This window comes from Muscardinus avellanarius (genome assembly GCF_963383645.1).
Source record: "Muscardinus avellanarius genome assembly, chromosome: 15".
Taxonomy (NCBI): Eukaryota; Metazoa; Chordata; class Mammalia; order Rodentia; family Gliridae; genus Muscardinus; species Muscardinus avellanarius.
This window is the reverse complement of record NC_137801.1, coordinates 62121992-62138914: the sequence shown is the minus strand read 5'-3', so window position 1 is coordinate 62138914 and position 16923 is coordinate 62121992.

The following is a 16923-nucleotide window of genomic DNA, read 5'->3' as shown; positions in this document are numbered from 1 at the left end:
GAACCTTCTGTAAAGTGTGGCTTCTTTATTTGCCATGAAGCAGAAGCGAGGTGACAGAGAACCTGGATGCCTGAGCGTTAGAGGTGACATGCTACCCATAGTCACTGTTCACTAGCAAGAACTGGCCACGAGGCCCACCCAAGTACAGGAAGGATGGCAGATGCTGTGTTAAGGAGAACACACGTTCAACACGAAGGTCTCTGCTATCTCTAAATGTTCAGATTATAGGACACTTGATTAATAAATTCATTACTTTAACTTCAGATGTTCGAAGGTAACCCTCAACGTGAATAGAGAGGTCTCTGTGTTTTAAAAGTTTCTAAATCTCTCCTTTCTTCTTTTCAACCTTAAGCTAGTACAGTTGCATTCTACAATGCTTGAAGGGCTGCTGTAAATAGAAAAACTCATTATGAATGCTAAATTCCTAATGGGCGCTCACACAGCCATACATACTGTCAGATGTGCCTGAATTTCTGAAGGGGGAAAACCCCTCCTCAGCTTCCCTCTTGCCCTGGATTCGGTGACATCAGGGGGACACTTAGAGTATTGCATGGGAGCCCACCGCAGGTGGACTCATCTCCACTGGTACAGTTCTGATGGGCTGAGCATCACTGGGCAAGCCACCCGCCACCCCTGCCTTGTGCAGAATTTGCATTACCTAAAGATCACTCTGTAAGCTATGGTCCATTCGCCTTGGCAAATACTGTTTAAATATAGCATCCATAAATAAATGTTAAATAATTCATGAACATAATTTTGTAAATTCTGCTAGGCCACACCTCTCTGGGGGCATATTTATGAACATGCGTCAGCCCGGAATCAATGTGTCTGCCAAGCTTCTTGCCTCTGAGGCAGAATTCCCACATCTAGCCCAAAATGCTGCAAACGACTCCGATTCCCCTTCAGTAGTCATCCATCATACTGTCACTTTAATTCAGATGCTGCTACTTGTTTTAATAACATACATCTTACACAAAGAATATTGCTAACACAAGAATCTTGGGGTAGATTTTTACAACCTCATAAAATGGTATTAACCCTCTGATCCCTGATGTTCTTTGCACGCGGAGAGAGCCTCTGAATGCTTCCCTGCCCCCTCCGCGTCTCCCAATCTTCCTGATGCTTATCAATAACCTCTGTTCTTGGGGGCTATAGAGCACCAGGACCTGACATCAATCACTGCAGTAAAAATATTATTCCTCCAGCATTGCCCTGAAGAATTATGGAAAGAATAAAAGTGTTATTGCGGGAATTATTTAGCAAACAATAGATGGATAAAATGTATTACGGTAAGTGTTAAATTATATCACCTCATTACGAAGGACTGACTTCAGATACCATGAAGGTGGCTCGCTGCCTTTTCTAAGTAGTTCAGAAGAACAATGGAAAGATCACAAAAGATTTCAGAAGAAAAAAAAACAGACTATCTCTACCAGGATATGCTCTACCAAAGGGAAATTTGTTTGGGGGCATGATTTGAAAAAATGTTCCTTTCATCTGTTTTGAATATGAAGTTGGAATTTGAAGATGAGAGGGGTTCTATGTAGTTGTCGAATAGAGGGTGCTCTTTTAGGGAAGAGATTATTTTAAAGAAAATAGATGTGTGGTGTAACAATTTCCTATGATGTACCTCTCCCCATCCTTCTCTAAGCGGGGTTAGACCATTTTTATTGGTGAGGGAAATATACATCTTGCAACCCTTAGGATTTAGTCAGTTCTAGTAAAGAGGACCATGCCAATATTTGTTGCCTCTGCCAGTGTTGGAAAATAATGTTCCCAAAATGTCAGATTAAGCCAATGAGTAAAATCAGGCCTGCATTTTAAATACTGTTAAGGATACCTAGACAAAGATGGCACCACATTTTTTTAACCAAGTAGTCTTTTATTAGTTAATGCACATTTCCCCCCTTTTTTTCTTTCTTTTTCTTTCTCTTCTTTTCTTTTTTTTTTTAAGGCATAATGTTACACTGGGCTCCTGGGATTCATTTGATCAACATGATTAAATTATTTCCTTACTCAGCTAGAAGGAAATTACTAGTTACCAGACATTATGTGTCTGTTAATTATGTGCAATAAGGCTCTCTCCTATCACACCAGCTTCTGCATTCATGTTCTGTGCATTTTAAAGGCATTATCATTAAAAAAATTTAAATATTGAAAAGGGACAGCTATAATTTTGTTTCATCTATTTAATAAATAAGTAATCTGCGAAATCTGTGCCACAAAGTGTCTCTTAGCTCTTTGTGCCAGCGTAGACGTTCTCAGGGAGAATGAACTGAAAGGTTCTTTTGATTTCTATTTCTACAAAAGAATATTTGCCTGCCAGCTTTTGAGGGCACTAGCTAGGTCTTCTGTTACTGAACAGAGCGAATATGAGCATTGCCCAAAACAGATTAAAAAAAAAAAAAAGTGATTGTGTGACTCCTTACAGCTCACCTGGGCTGGCAGATAGTGCCAAATTTACATCCCCCCTTGGAGCTCAGTCTGCAAGCTGAGGTCTCAAAAGCTTGTCTTCTTTTCTTTCCTTTCTTTCCTTTTATTTTTTCCAAAGGAAAAGACAACATATGGCAGCTGAGAGGCCTTATTTTGTCTCTTAATGAAATGATGTGCTTCTGTTTCATATTAAAGTGTTAATCGGTCTGAAATTAGGTCTTACCAAAAGAATAGTGCTTTAAAAATGCTTAATATGATTCATTTTCCGCAGTCAGAGCTAGATGACTTTTTTTTTATCAAAAAGAGAAAGTGAGAAGCCATCTCTTTCTCACAGTGGCTCCCCCGCTTCCCTCATCAGCCCGGGCTTGGGACCAGATCCAATAACCGGTTTATAGAACAGAAAGCTCTTTAGAGTCAGGGCTTGTGCCAAAGCCTCGAAGGTTTTGTTTGAGTTTGAGAATCTTCATAGGTTTATGAAATCTCAACAAATATTTCAAAGAAGGAAGTTTCACATTTGAAGTAGGTGATCCTATTAGACGCTGAGAGACGGAGCCTTTGTTGTGGGCCCGGGCATCATTTTATGTAAGATAGAGCCGTGTCCCACTAATATGCCAAGACATCACTTTCATGCCAGAAACAGATAGGGCTGAACTTGTTTCATGCACTTTGGCTTTCACTCTTAATAATGAATGACAAAAGTTCAGAGGAGAGGCGCTAAGTGGATGCTCAGCTTTAAAAGAATGAATTTTAACCAGCAACACGCCAAACTAGTCAAAAAACAAGGTGGTGAGCAAAGCACACACAAAGAACTCATCCTGGAGGTCTGCTCACCACCATCAGTTTGTACCAGTGACGGCCCTTTTCTTCCCAGCAGGCGGTGAGTCTCCTTGAAGGTGGATTGCCCAGGCTCTGGGGCCACCTGACCCCAACTGTCCCCCAAGGCCTGAAAGTTGCAGGAAGAACCAGGAGCCCCAGATGGGAATCTCTTGTGCTTCTTTCAGACAATGGAAAGGAGAGACAGGAACAGGGACAAGAAAGTTGATTTACACAATTTTAATCCATAATGAATAAAAAAATTGAATTAATTAGAGCTACTTCTAAGTAAAATCAACTCTTGAAAATCACAGGTTTTCTTATAATTCCTTCCTTCTATCTTTTTTTTTTGTTGTTTTCTTTTTACTTTATAGTTGACTTTCTAGAGAAATAACTCAAAAAAAGAAATACAGTTGGGCATGTTGGCACTTACTTGTAATCCCAGTAGTTGGGAGGCTGAGACAGAAGGACTGAAGATTCTAAGCCAGCCTCAGCAACCTATCAAGGCTTCAGTAACTTAGTGAAATCCTGTTTCCAAATAAAAAATAAAATCTGGCTGGAGGTATAGCTTGGAGGTAGACCACTCCCGGCTTAAATCCCCAGCATCCCCCACACATATGCACAAACACGTGTGTGCGTACGTATATTTGTATAATTATCTACACAGAACTCATTTATCCATTCAACCAATGTTCACTGAGTGCTGACTTCAGGCTAAGTATCTAGCAGTATCTATTAGATACCAAAGACAAAAGAGTAAAAATAAAACAAAACAAAACAAAACACAAAGTGCATCCACTTCCACTTCTCCCATGGAGTTTAGAAGCTAAGCTATAAGTTCCATGTATTTTTCAACTCAGTTTTCTTCACCATCTACAACTAGACTTGGAAAGACAAGAACTGATTATCTGTTACATCAGTTTGATCATCAAAGATTCCAGTATACTCATTAGACTTGGTATCAAACACAAGAAAACAGGTATTTTAGAATCTGACAGTTTAAAAAAGATTTTTACCAGTCAGGAATAAAACCACATGGATTGGGGATTTAAGTGAAAATTTTAATTATCTAGACTGTCAACACATCTGAGGTTGTCTTATCTATGGAGAGAGAGAGAGAGAGAGAGAGAGAGAGAGAGAGAGAGAGAGAGAGAGAGAAGGAGAGAGAGAGAGAAGAGAATGAACAAAACCGAACCCTGTATCAGTAATCAGAGGATATGGCAACTCTAGCCTGTCATCACCATGAATTCTAAGTGTGACATTGAGTTCTTCCCACCTATAATTACCTAGAGCCTGATCCATTCACTTGTCTTCTATATCTCATTGGGTTGATATAAAGATCAATAAAAATGCTATACAAATAGGATTAACTGAGCTGCAATCTTGGGATGATGGTCAAGAGCCTGGCAAAGTCAAATTCTGGTCCATTAAAGCCAAATTTTAGAAAGAATTCCTTGCTCTGCTACAAATGAACACATGCTCAGTTTAGAAGGGTGATTTAATTTGAAGTACTTTTCTGAGATAGCAAGGCTCTTGTCTTAGCCCTCAAACCAAAGCAGACTTCTTCATCGAGAATTACAGGCAGGGAAGATTCACTTCAGTTGTAAGAACTTGCCATTATATATTCTCCTGGCCACAACCAGATCCCCCACAGACCAGCCCCACAAGCAGATGCAATCTCAGCGTTCTTAAAACAGTGGCATGGCATTGCTCACTCTTTGTAGCACCTTAGAAAGCCATGCTGAGACAGATGGATCATGAGCTGATTATTAACTTAAATTTTTGCAAGGGTACAAAATGTGGAAGTAACCCCATTTGGCTTTGTTTTCTCTTAACTGAAGCAACCAGTTGTTTCAGTCCCTACGAGGTTTGTGGATTATGCCTTTTATTTGTGAACCGACTCCCATTTTCACAGTGTGATAGCTGGATGTCCGGGAACCTGAAGTTCAACTTATGCTTAAAGCTTTCTGAAAGCTGGGCTGGAAGAACACACTCCTGTTGCTTTGTGCAAAATTGTTCCTCTATTCTTCATGATTTGCCTACCAACTTTCCCCACTCAGGCATCCTAACAATTGGCCAGAGACATTCTTTCTCTCTGGCTCAAGCATTTTTGTTTTGTGTTTGAATTTTGGATCCCATGGTCCTTGCCTCCCTTCTGAAGATCTGCCTTGAGTGTCTAATTGAAAAGCCCCCTTCTTTCCCTACTTTGGCATGTCATTAGATTTCTGTTTCTCTTACATTGTTCCTCCCCGTTTGGAACCTATCTTTAGCCCTTGGATTTTTGCTGCTAAAGAATACTACTGGTAAACTTTTGATGTTCTTTCTACTTTTTGATATCACAAGTGCTCAGAGATGTGTATGATATATATATGAAACAACATTTTTTCTAATAAAAATGTGAGCTCTAGCTGTGGGCTAGTAGATGGGTGAAATCAAATTTGCTATATTGACATGACAGAATATTGGACAGCATTAATGGTGTGCTTACAGATAAATATTTACTGACATTGGATATATCAATATAGAGGAAATGTTTCAAAACTTTCCTCTGTGACCAATCAGTGTGCCGTCTATTTATGTCCATGATTTCTACCCATCTTTCTATTTATTTCATTATAGCAAATAGTGGTTACTTATGAATGGTTGCAAAAGGGGTATATTTTATTTTCTTCTTTATGCATAGATATGCTTTTGAATTCCTTAGGTGAATATGTATTGATTTTTGTAATAATTAAAAAGCAACAAGGGTTAAAAGGAAATAATAAGACCCTTGACCAGTGCAGGTCTTATGGGCACATTGAGCAATTAAGTCTTGACTCATTCAGCATGGAGAGTAGATCCTATCCAGTTCCCACCGTGAACCTCTCAGACTCCAGGCACTCTATGTACAAGATTTACCTTTACCTTTTTTCCATTGTATTATATGGAAGAGGTACTGAATTTAATTAAATTTAATGCCTTATCTAATTGTACTCTGTGCCATATAAATGCTAACAATAAAGAATACATAATTGAATCGATGGAAGACTTAAGTCCTTCATATCTACGGTAGATTTCAGTGTGGTCACCAGTTCTTCGCCACTCCTACATCCACATGACTTGTCATGTGACTGCACAGTTCTTCCTCTGGGGACAAAGATCTACTTCTCCACCCATCGACTCTAGGCTGGACGACATGTCTTGCTTTGGGGATATTAGCAAGCCTAGCACAAGTCGAGGCTTAAAATGTGCTCGCATAGTTCACTTTTTTCTCGAGATTTTCATCCTCATGAGAAAATAATCCCTTGACTAGTTCACTAACTAGTGAGGGAGTATGGGTAACACATGAAGATTTCAATTCAATCTAAATTTGAAGATGTTTTCAGATGAACATAGATTGGATCAGCCAACAATTTACTTTATGCTGTATCTGCCAACTCAATACCAGATACCAGATACATGAGTCAGAATAAATAATTGTTGCTACAATCCATAGAGTTTTAGGGTGGTTTGTTATGTAGCGGCATTATGGAATTCACTAGTCAATATCATATCTTACTTGATGTTAAATTTTATATTAATATGTGGGTGTGGTTTACTAATAGAAATGAATAAAAGGTGTATAATTGCAAATAGAGCAATGCTGTTATCATGGAAAATTAGTAATGACTATATATTTCTGAGACATGGACAGGGCAGGTCTAATGTAAAACCACATAAGGGAACAGAGGAGCCTCTTGGAAGCCATGTCAGACAAGGTGAGCCACTGAGTTTTGATCATTGGAGGGGGACCAATTCTTAACAGTGTATAGTGTCTAACCGTGCTCAGCCTCTAGGCCTGCAGAGTAAGATTTGGGCCTCTAAGAGAAAAGAAGGTGGAGGCAATAGCAATGCCTGGTGACAGATACTCTGAATAGAACACAGGGGACGTGCAGGGGTGACCAGCAGTATTTGTTTGGAAGTAGTATGAGATGCCCTTGATGGTTCCAAAAATTTTGAGGTTAAGTATCTTACAAAAGGCATGTTTTATAGAATGGTGGCAAGACCCAGGGCAAAATGTCTTTATTATTGTCTTATAGTACTCTCTGTCAGCTATTTCATTTGTTCCCTCGGGGAGCACAGAGGAAACTCAAGCTATCTGAGTACTATTTCATATCAACCAGCAGAGCTGAGGGCTCACTGCATTGCTGCCAAACTGCAGTGTTGTGCTTAAAAATACACAGTTCAAAATGCAAGAACATACATTCAAAAGACTGGATCAGATCAGACATGGTGCTGGGTGTGGTGGTGCATGCTTATAATCCCAGCATTTGGGAGGCTGAGACCAGAGGATCGCAGTTCACAGACAGCCTCAGCTACTTAGTGAGGCCCTCTGCAACTCAGTGAGACCCGGTTTCAAAGTAAAGAATAAAAAAATAAGGCAGGGGGTGTAGCTCGGAAGTCAAATGCTCCTGGGTTCCATCTCCAGACCTGCAAAAAAAAGATCAGACATGGTCACACACACCTGTAATCCCAGGCTGAGATAAGAGGATCACAGCTTTGAGGACAGCCTCTGATTCTTAGTAAACTATCTTGACCCTGTGTCCCAAAAAACATTTGAACTGTCATAACCGAAAGCAACTGACCACACAGCTTAGAGAAGATGTATTGCTTACACTATGTTGGAGATTTCAGGTTTAGTTTATATGAAGTTGGGATCTGAATCTCAGGACATGGCGGTTGGAAGGAGAGAGACCTCTGCTCTCAAATCATGGAGGCCTTAAGCAAGAGAAAGCAAGCAAGCAAGAGGATTCAAAGACAAGAATGTAATCTCTAAGACCGCACCTCCAGGGACCCAACCTCTCCAATCACACCCCACCTGCCTAAGTTACCACCCAGTAAATCCAAATGGATTCACATACTGATGAGATTACAACCCTCTTGGCTTTAGTTGCATCAACTCTGAACATTAATACCTGAGCTCTTTGAGAACATTTTATATATAACCATAACACTCTGTTTCAAACCAAAAATATAAAAGTCTATGGGGGAGTAGCTGGGAGGTAGAATGGCCTTGGGTTAAGTCCCCAGAATCGAGAGAGAGAGAGAGAGAGAGAGAGAGAGAGAGAGAGAGAGAGAGAGAGAGGGAGGTGATCAAATGAAAATTTTTTTCAGTTATTATTCAACTTTGCCAATGAAAACTGCTACTCACAAGACCCCAGTGACTCAGGAAAAGAGGAGCAGCATGGAGTAAGTCAGGGGGGAAAATCAAAGCGTCACCGAAGGTGTTCCACATCTGAGAAACATCAAGTTTAAAATGGAGGAAAATAGCTGTTGCTTTATTCCATAAATTAAAAACAGTCAGAGCTGCTCTTCTCTTTATTTTGAAACACTTTTTGTAAAATAGTGGCAGTATAGTGATTTAGCATGCTTTAGTGGTTTCTATTGAACTTCAACTTCCCCCCCAAAAATTTCCATTTGCTTTTTGTAAGATTTGAATGGGCATCAGTATGTGGACACCAAAAATTAAGCTGCTACCTAAACTCTGACCAGTAGTTTTAATATACATCAAACAACGCGCATTAATTCTTTTATAGTCATTTTGACCTCCTCTGTCTGCTTCTTAATCATTTTCTTGTTGTGCCAATATTGTTTGCATAAGAGTAGGTTTGCAATTTATGTTTTTTATTAAAAGGTGTCTGTGGAAAAGAGATTTACCATGACTCTTCAGAAAATTATATTTTTAATCAGCTGTAGAAATTCATAGTATTTTCTACATATGGGGCAGCTTATTACAATGATCCAAGCAGACCAAGGCCAACAAATAATGTTGTCTGCCTATTGTTAATTCTCAGAAGAACAAACATATGTTTTGAACATCGTTACTGCTAAATTAGCAGGAGCAATCAGCCGTCCTAGAAGAATGAAATAAGAATGCAGAGCACTATAGTATAATTACTATTTGCATTTAAATTGTGTGCTATAGTTTTCTAACTCTGTGTAGTAATAGTAAAGTCTAACATTTACTGAGTTCTTTCTGTGTGTCTGTGAGGGGATTATCTCATCTAATCTTCATAACAACCCCATGATATAGATATGATTATTATACCCATTTTGCATATGAAGAATCTTAGGTTCACAGAGGCAGAATCTCTTGTCCAGAGCCACAGAAGGATTCAGCAAAGCAAAGATTCAAGGCTGGTGTATTTGACACAATGGCCCATGCTCTTTGATATGTTTTTATTAGTAATCAGCTAACATTTTGCTTAGACACTAATTTGGACATTACCGTGTTCAATTTTATCACTAGCAAAAACATTTCTAAAATTTTAAGTGAAACAACATCTCAGTATATACTTCATAAGTGGAATGTGAAGGGAAAAAGAAATATTAATTTTAAAATACATCATTTATATTTTTCACCAAAATAATGATCATGGATATCCATAGTAGCTCCCCAAAGGTTGTACTTTCTTTATTAATTAAAAGTTTAAAAAAACTCTATAGATTAAGTATTATAGCTTATTAGTATTTAAATTTACAGAATATATAGTACCTGATTAATATGCAAATTTTATGGAATGAAGATAGAGGTTACATATTGTCATCACAAAACCCCAAATGCATTCATTCATTCATTCATTCACTCCATGAATATCTATTGACCATCTACTAGGTGCATTTTTCCTAGTATGAAGGGACAGTAATTATGTCACACACTCTCTCTTCACAGAACTTATATTTTTAGTTGGAAGACAGAGAAACAAATAAATGTTGTTCTTATATTAATATTAATAATACTATCATGAAAAATAATGGGTGTGAAGGGATAGTAATGGAGTAAGGTTGCAGTTTTGCCAGGTCGAGAGGTTTATGATATCAGTTTCTAACTAGGCTGATGCTGGAACCAAAGCAGAGCAGGATCAAAGTTCAGTCTTGATATCGTCCTCATCTAAGATGGTAGAATTGCCTTTGTTGATTATTAGACTACAGTATTAATTTCTCACTGTGAATGGTTGTGTAGCTATTAATAGAATTCACAAGTTTTCCTCATACAGAGTTTTCTAAGAAATTGCAAGAAATAAAATACTGCACATACACACACAAATAAAAGTAAATGTACTATATGCACATACTAATGTAAAAGGGAAGGGCATGCATGGCCTTTGCACTCTGAAAATGGAGATCTGTCAGCCATCAGACGGGGAGATGCTTAGAGAGTGGAGTAGACGAGGCTTCCTGGGGTAAGGGAAAGCTGAGTTTCAATTTTACAATTGGGTGGAGTTTGACTAGTCAGAGTCAAGCTTGTCTCTCTCGGAAGACTGTGGGTCTGTTGAGAAAAGGGTCTGCGGCCGTCCTCTTCCTTCCCTCTGTTCCAGGTCTCTCTTGCAGAGATTATCTTCTCTTGGCAAACTGTCTATAATCATTTCCAGAGCTCTTATGGCAGGCAGAGACATAAGAGTTATAATGACCCAGAGACTTAGGCTAAATGGGGTTGCTGTTCCTTCAAGCCATGTGATCTTGGACATGTGGCTAACTTCCCTGAGCCGTTGTTGTTGTTGTTGTTGTTGTTGTTGTTGTTAATTTGAAATAAAAGGTACAATAGTTGTTCCACCTCCTTCTTATGACTACCATGGGGTTTAAGTGAGGCCAAAGAATGATATGAAATTATTCTTGGTAGACTGTAAAATGTTATAAACTACTAGGATATGACATGCATTCTTTCCTAAGAGTAGGCAGTAAGAAAGAGTAGCATCTTAATTGGGTTTTGGAAGTCACCTAAGCCAATTCTTAAATTTTACCAACTAAGATAATCTGGATAATGCATATTGATGAGATTACATTTTGTTTGTTTGTTTGATACTAGCAATTAAACCCAAGAGCATTCTACCTCTGAACTACATTCCTAAGCCTATTTTATTTTTTATTTTGAAATGGCCTTGCTAGGTTGCTGAGGCTGATCCTCCTGTCTCAGCCTTCCTAGTACTGGGATTGTGGGCAAGCGCCACCATGCCTAGAGAGAACACACTATTAATTGGTATGCTAGTGTTAGTGTCAAGTTTCTTCCTCTCAGCGATCTTCCTAACTCTCGGGATGGCTTGGACCATGGTATCCCCCCAGCTAAAGTTCCATGTTCTGTTTGCTCTAAAGATAGTATTTCAGCCAGAGCCTGTGAGGTGTCACTACCTCCCACCCCAAGCACTTTCCATGTGGCAAGACAGTAAGACTTATAGCAGACTAAACTGAGAGAGTGTTACCTACTTAAACTGTTTTTCTGACTTAATAAGAATTTTTCATCTACAGCAAGCCATTTTAAAATATTGTCTATACACAAACAGTCACTCTGAATAATAGGCCTGCACACAGTAAATGTCACCTCCCTAAATCACAGGAGACCTCAGCGGCACAGCACAGGAGGCTCCATAACAGTTTAAACTTCAGCCTCCCATTTATTACGGATGTGTTTATAAATCTCAGAGGGCACTTTTCCGCCTCCTAGGAAACCCAAAAACGCCGCCGTTGTTTGTCAGGGTGACTTGTCCAGAATGTTGAAACCCTGACCATCTTTCTTTACACCAGATTCCACTTGGCTCCAAAGTGGGCTGGCCAACGTTGTCATCAAAGATGCCATTTTCTCATCTTTAATGAAAAAAAGAACTCTGTTCTAGAAAAAGTATATAGGACTTTGAAAATCAGGGGGAGGAGGGGCTTGAAAATGGATGTAGGATATAGAAGCTTTCTTTTTTCTTTCTTTTTTTTCCTTTACCTTGAATAAATGATCTTCTCTACAAAAGTGCTTTGAGTTTCTCACACGAGGGAAGCCAAAGACAGCTTACACAGCAATGGCATTGAAAAACTCCTCAGCCGCTCCCATTTGTCTTGGTTAGTATGAATACTTTAGCATTAAGTGGAGAAAAGGAGAATCCATCAATTGTTAATAACTGACCTTAAGATGGGAATTCAAAGTTCACCACAATTATACCCAAGTGTCAGAGAACACACATGGGACCCTATCAGTATATTTGAGTACAAGAGCCTGGGATGGCAAATTTAAATACCATCAGAGAGAAGAACTGGGCATTATTTTTAATGAGAAGATATTGTTACCATGTCCATCAGCCCAGTCTTAGAGCCAAAATTCTCAGTTAGAAATTGTTATGAAAAGCCAGCATAAACTCAAACTGATATTCTTTTGTGTGGCTAGACTGTAAACAAAATGTTTCTCAGATTCAGAGACAGACTGTATTTTATAGGTGGAAATGAGATTAGGTAAAACATTAAAAGAATATATGTTTGTGCAGAGATGTTCAACATGGTTTGTCATCAAGGAAAAGCAAATTAAAACCACAGTGAGTTATCACTATGCTGGAATGGCTAAAATTAAAAAGATTCTTAACACCAAAAGCAGATAACTTCTCTCCTACGCTGATGGTGAGAGTGGAGAATGGCACAAACACTGCTGAGAACCACTTTTCACTCTTTTAAAAAGTTAAACAAACACATACCTTACGACTCAACTATTTCATTTCTGGTACTTAAGATAAAAAATGAAATGTATAGTTCATGACAAGACTTAGCCAGGCATGTACATAGCAGCTTTATTCACAATGGCAAAAGACTGGATAGAGCCTAAATGTCCATCATAAAGAGAAGTAAAAAAAAAAATCACAGCACATTCATACAATAGAACACTAGCAGTATGAAGAAATGAATATCAGTTGTTGGAAATACATAGATGAAACATTACTGTTGAACCAAATAAGCTGGACATAAAAAATATATACTGTATGATTCCACATGAAATTCAAGAACCAGAAAAACAGTCAGTGGAAATAGAAATCAGCTCAGAAATTAGAATAGTGCTCTCTCCTCGAAAGAGAAAGAAAAAGGAAAGAGATAGAAAACTTTTCAAGGAGAGAGGGGATGATGGTTGATGTTGATTACAAATATGTATAGCCAAGTTACATTGTAGACTTACATTATATCCCTTTTGAAATATATATAAAATGTACATTAAATGAAAACAAAAATATATGAAAATTGCTCAATTTGTTTCATGAAAATTTGATACACACACACACACACACACACACACACACACACACGCACATGTATATGAAAAAATGTGAAGCTAATTGCCTATTGAGGTTCACTCTTATGAGTTTTTCTACCCAATGGTTGTCCACAGGACAGATACCAGCATCACCTGCTTACAAGGAATACAGAATCTCATTCTCATTCTACACCTAGGTATAGGTGTAGCCCAGAGTCAGAATGTACAAGTTAGTAAAGTACGAAAAATCATGATGTACATAAAAGCTAAAGAAGCATTGTCATAGTAGCTATTTGCTTTTTAAAGAAAAATCATGACATATATTCAGACAAAAGCAGTACTCATTGGAAAAAGGATCTCACCTTCCTTTTGTGTAGTAGTAAAGTTGCTGTCAATCAAAGAGCACGGTCCCACCATCCTTTTGCCAAGAAATGGGCATATCCCTCAGCTGGCAAACCAGACTTGCTGTCCCTAGACATAATCTTTGAACAGAGGGCAGTAAACCCTGACAATCAGCTGTATCCACTCAGTCAGTGCTTGTGGCAGAAGAGACCTGTGTGGTCATTGCTGCTTTTACCTCCTGGCCTATCTTGGATCTGTCCATATTGGGAGCCTGGTTCTTCATTCCTGAAAGGCTTAGATTATGTTATTTGTAACCCAGGTCTTTAACTGATGTCTTTCTTATATTGGCTCATTCAAAGTGTTTAAGAATGCTAAGTGTAGTTTTTATTTTTTTTAGTACTGGGGATGGAACCCAGGAGAATTCTACCTCTGAGCTACACCACCACCCCTATTTTTTCTTTATTCTCTATTCTGAAACAGGGTCTCACTGAGTTGCAAAGGGCCTCACTAAGTAGTTGAGGCCGTCCGCAAACCAAGATCCTCCAGTATCAGCCTCCCAAACACTGGGATTACAAGTGTGCACCACCACGCCTAGCTAAGTGTAGTTTTTTATTGCATGGCAAAGAGCTGTTTGTGTTTTGCCTTTAGATAGACAAAACTAATTTCTGGAGTACCATAGGCCAGTCCAAGATGTTACATTGGAATCTATACCCATCCCATCCCATTTCATCAATATAATCTGTAGAAGCTTTGAGTCCCAAAGGTCTTTTCTTTCTAAAAGAATTTCACTGGGCGAGGCCATCCACATTTCCTGTTCTCTGTATTTTGCTATATTCTCAACAATGACCAATGTAGAAAAAAAAATCAGTACATACTTAAAAAGTCAACCACAGAGAAATAAAATTAAGTAAGATTCATAGACTGGCAAGCTACAATTTTGCCACATTTTAAAATAGTATTTCTGCTGATAATGTGACATTGCCTGCATTTAGGGGAACAAAAAATTAGTCTTCTGATAAACAACTGACCACTGTGTAAGAGAAGTCCACGGGTAACCTTTTACTGTTTTAAGTGCATGCACAGACAATAAGAATCTTTTTGTTCTAAAAACAAAAACTCTAGAAATAAACTTTTTCATGCAAGTGAATATTGGCAGGGGGTAAAATAAACATGTTATTTTTTAAAAAAACTCAATAAACTTAGTGAAATCAATACTAATTTTATCAATTCAATGAAATTGTTAAAGTCTAGTTGCTTTTTTTTAATTCAGATAATTTTTGAAAACTTACTATACCTTGTGACAAACTCCTCCATTTTTCAATTGAATTTGACTCCATTTTACTTTTTTTTTTTTTTTTTTGCTACTGAGGATTGAACTCAGAGGCATTCTACCCCCAACCTACACTACCAGCCCTATTTTTATACTTTATTTTGAAACAAAGTCTTACTAAGTGGGGAGGGACTCACTAAGTAGCTGAGATTGGCAGTGAACCTGCGATCCTCCTGTCTCATCCTCTCAAATGCTATGATTACAAACATGTGCTAGCGTGCTAGACTCATTTTTAACTTTCTATTAAAAAAAGTCATACCATATCATCTTAAAAATTAAATCCTCATGATATTTTTGGAAATAACTATACTATTGCTATACCTCCAAAGAACCATTTTTGTAAAAGCTATGTGTTTTTATGCAAGTCGTGATAATAAATGCAATCTTTATTTTAGAAAAAAAAGAAGCCCTCTACAAATGAGTGTTATTTTTAAAATATAAATAAACTTTTAAATTTGCACTATAAGTGATTAGATTCCAGGGTCTGATTTTTCAAGAATTATGTTTCAAGTTAGATGAGACTTCATTATCATCCAACACAAATGGTTCCAAGAAAAAAGGAATGATTTTTTTTTTTAATGATACTAGGGATGGAACCTAGGGGCATTCTACCTCCAAGCTACATTCCCAGCCCTATTTCTTATTCTTGAGTTTTTATAAAACAGAGTCTCACTGAGTTGCAAAGAGCCTCACTAAGTAGCTGAGGATGTCTGAACTGCGATCCTCCAGTCTCAGCCTCCCTAGTGCTGGGATTACCAATGTGTGCCACCATGCCCAGATTTAAAAAAAAAAAAAAGAAAGGAATGATTTCTCTCCATTGGAGGCCCTCTTCTGTAGGTTCAATCAGTATGGTACAAAATAGTAGAGAAAAGGATAAAATGGCAGATATGACTAGTTTCTCTACCCCAAATAATTCCTTTATTCTTTTTTATTACTAGAACTTGCTTTGTTCTGGACACATTGTGTCCAGCCAAAACACTTCATCTCTCAGACTGCCTCACAACTGCCTATGTCAATAAAAATATAAATATAAGTCACTTGAAAGTTCCTTAAAAGACTGACTATAGATGATTCACCCTTTGGTTTCTGATTTCTCTTTCTTATTCTGTACAGAACAAGTATATGTTGACTGGGGTACTATCGGTTGCCATCTTGAACAGTGAGGGGCCTTTGAGGCTCAGAGCATTTTGAGGACCATACAGGTGGGATAGAGATGGAAGCTCTATTCTATGTGGGTCTCTTCTCTTAGGCACAGCTAATCTAAATGATTCATTCAGGTCAAAATAAGTGACTATTTCAAAAGATTCATAAGTCTTTAACACTTCTTTTTGTCTTACCTCCTGATTTGGAGGTTTTAGCCTTAGAATCATAAAATCTCAGAGCTGAAAGAAAATTAAGAGAACATTTGGCAAATCTTCCATAAAGATTGAGCATCCCTTATCTGAAATGCTTGAGACAAGAAATGCTTTAAATTTTGGAATATTTGCATTTGTATATGCAACTATATACATATACATATCTTTATACATACATACATATCTACACACACATATATATACACATGTATCTTAAAGATAAATCCTAATTCTACAAAGAAAATTCATTTATGTTTTTATACCTCTCATACATGTAGTCTAAAGGTAAATTTTATATGATATTAGTAGTTTTGTGCATGAAACAAAGTTTTAGTTACATGGAATAGAATGTCCCACTTGCTACATTATTTTGGCACTCCCAAAGCTCTGAATTTTGGAGTAATTCAGAGTTTCGATTTTCAGACAAAGGATGCCTGACCTGTACTCTAAGTTAAGAGGAAGCCCAGAGAGTTTCAATAATTTGCTCAAGACCCTGCCTAGAGATATTTATCAAGTATCCATTATAATCAACATTTATCAGATATACATTGTTATGTCTGTCAGTGCAACATTTTCCAGTGCCCAGGACATCAGTCTTCTGTCCATGATACCTCTTGTTCTTCTCAAAGCGTTACTTT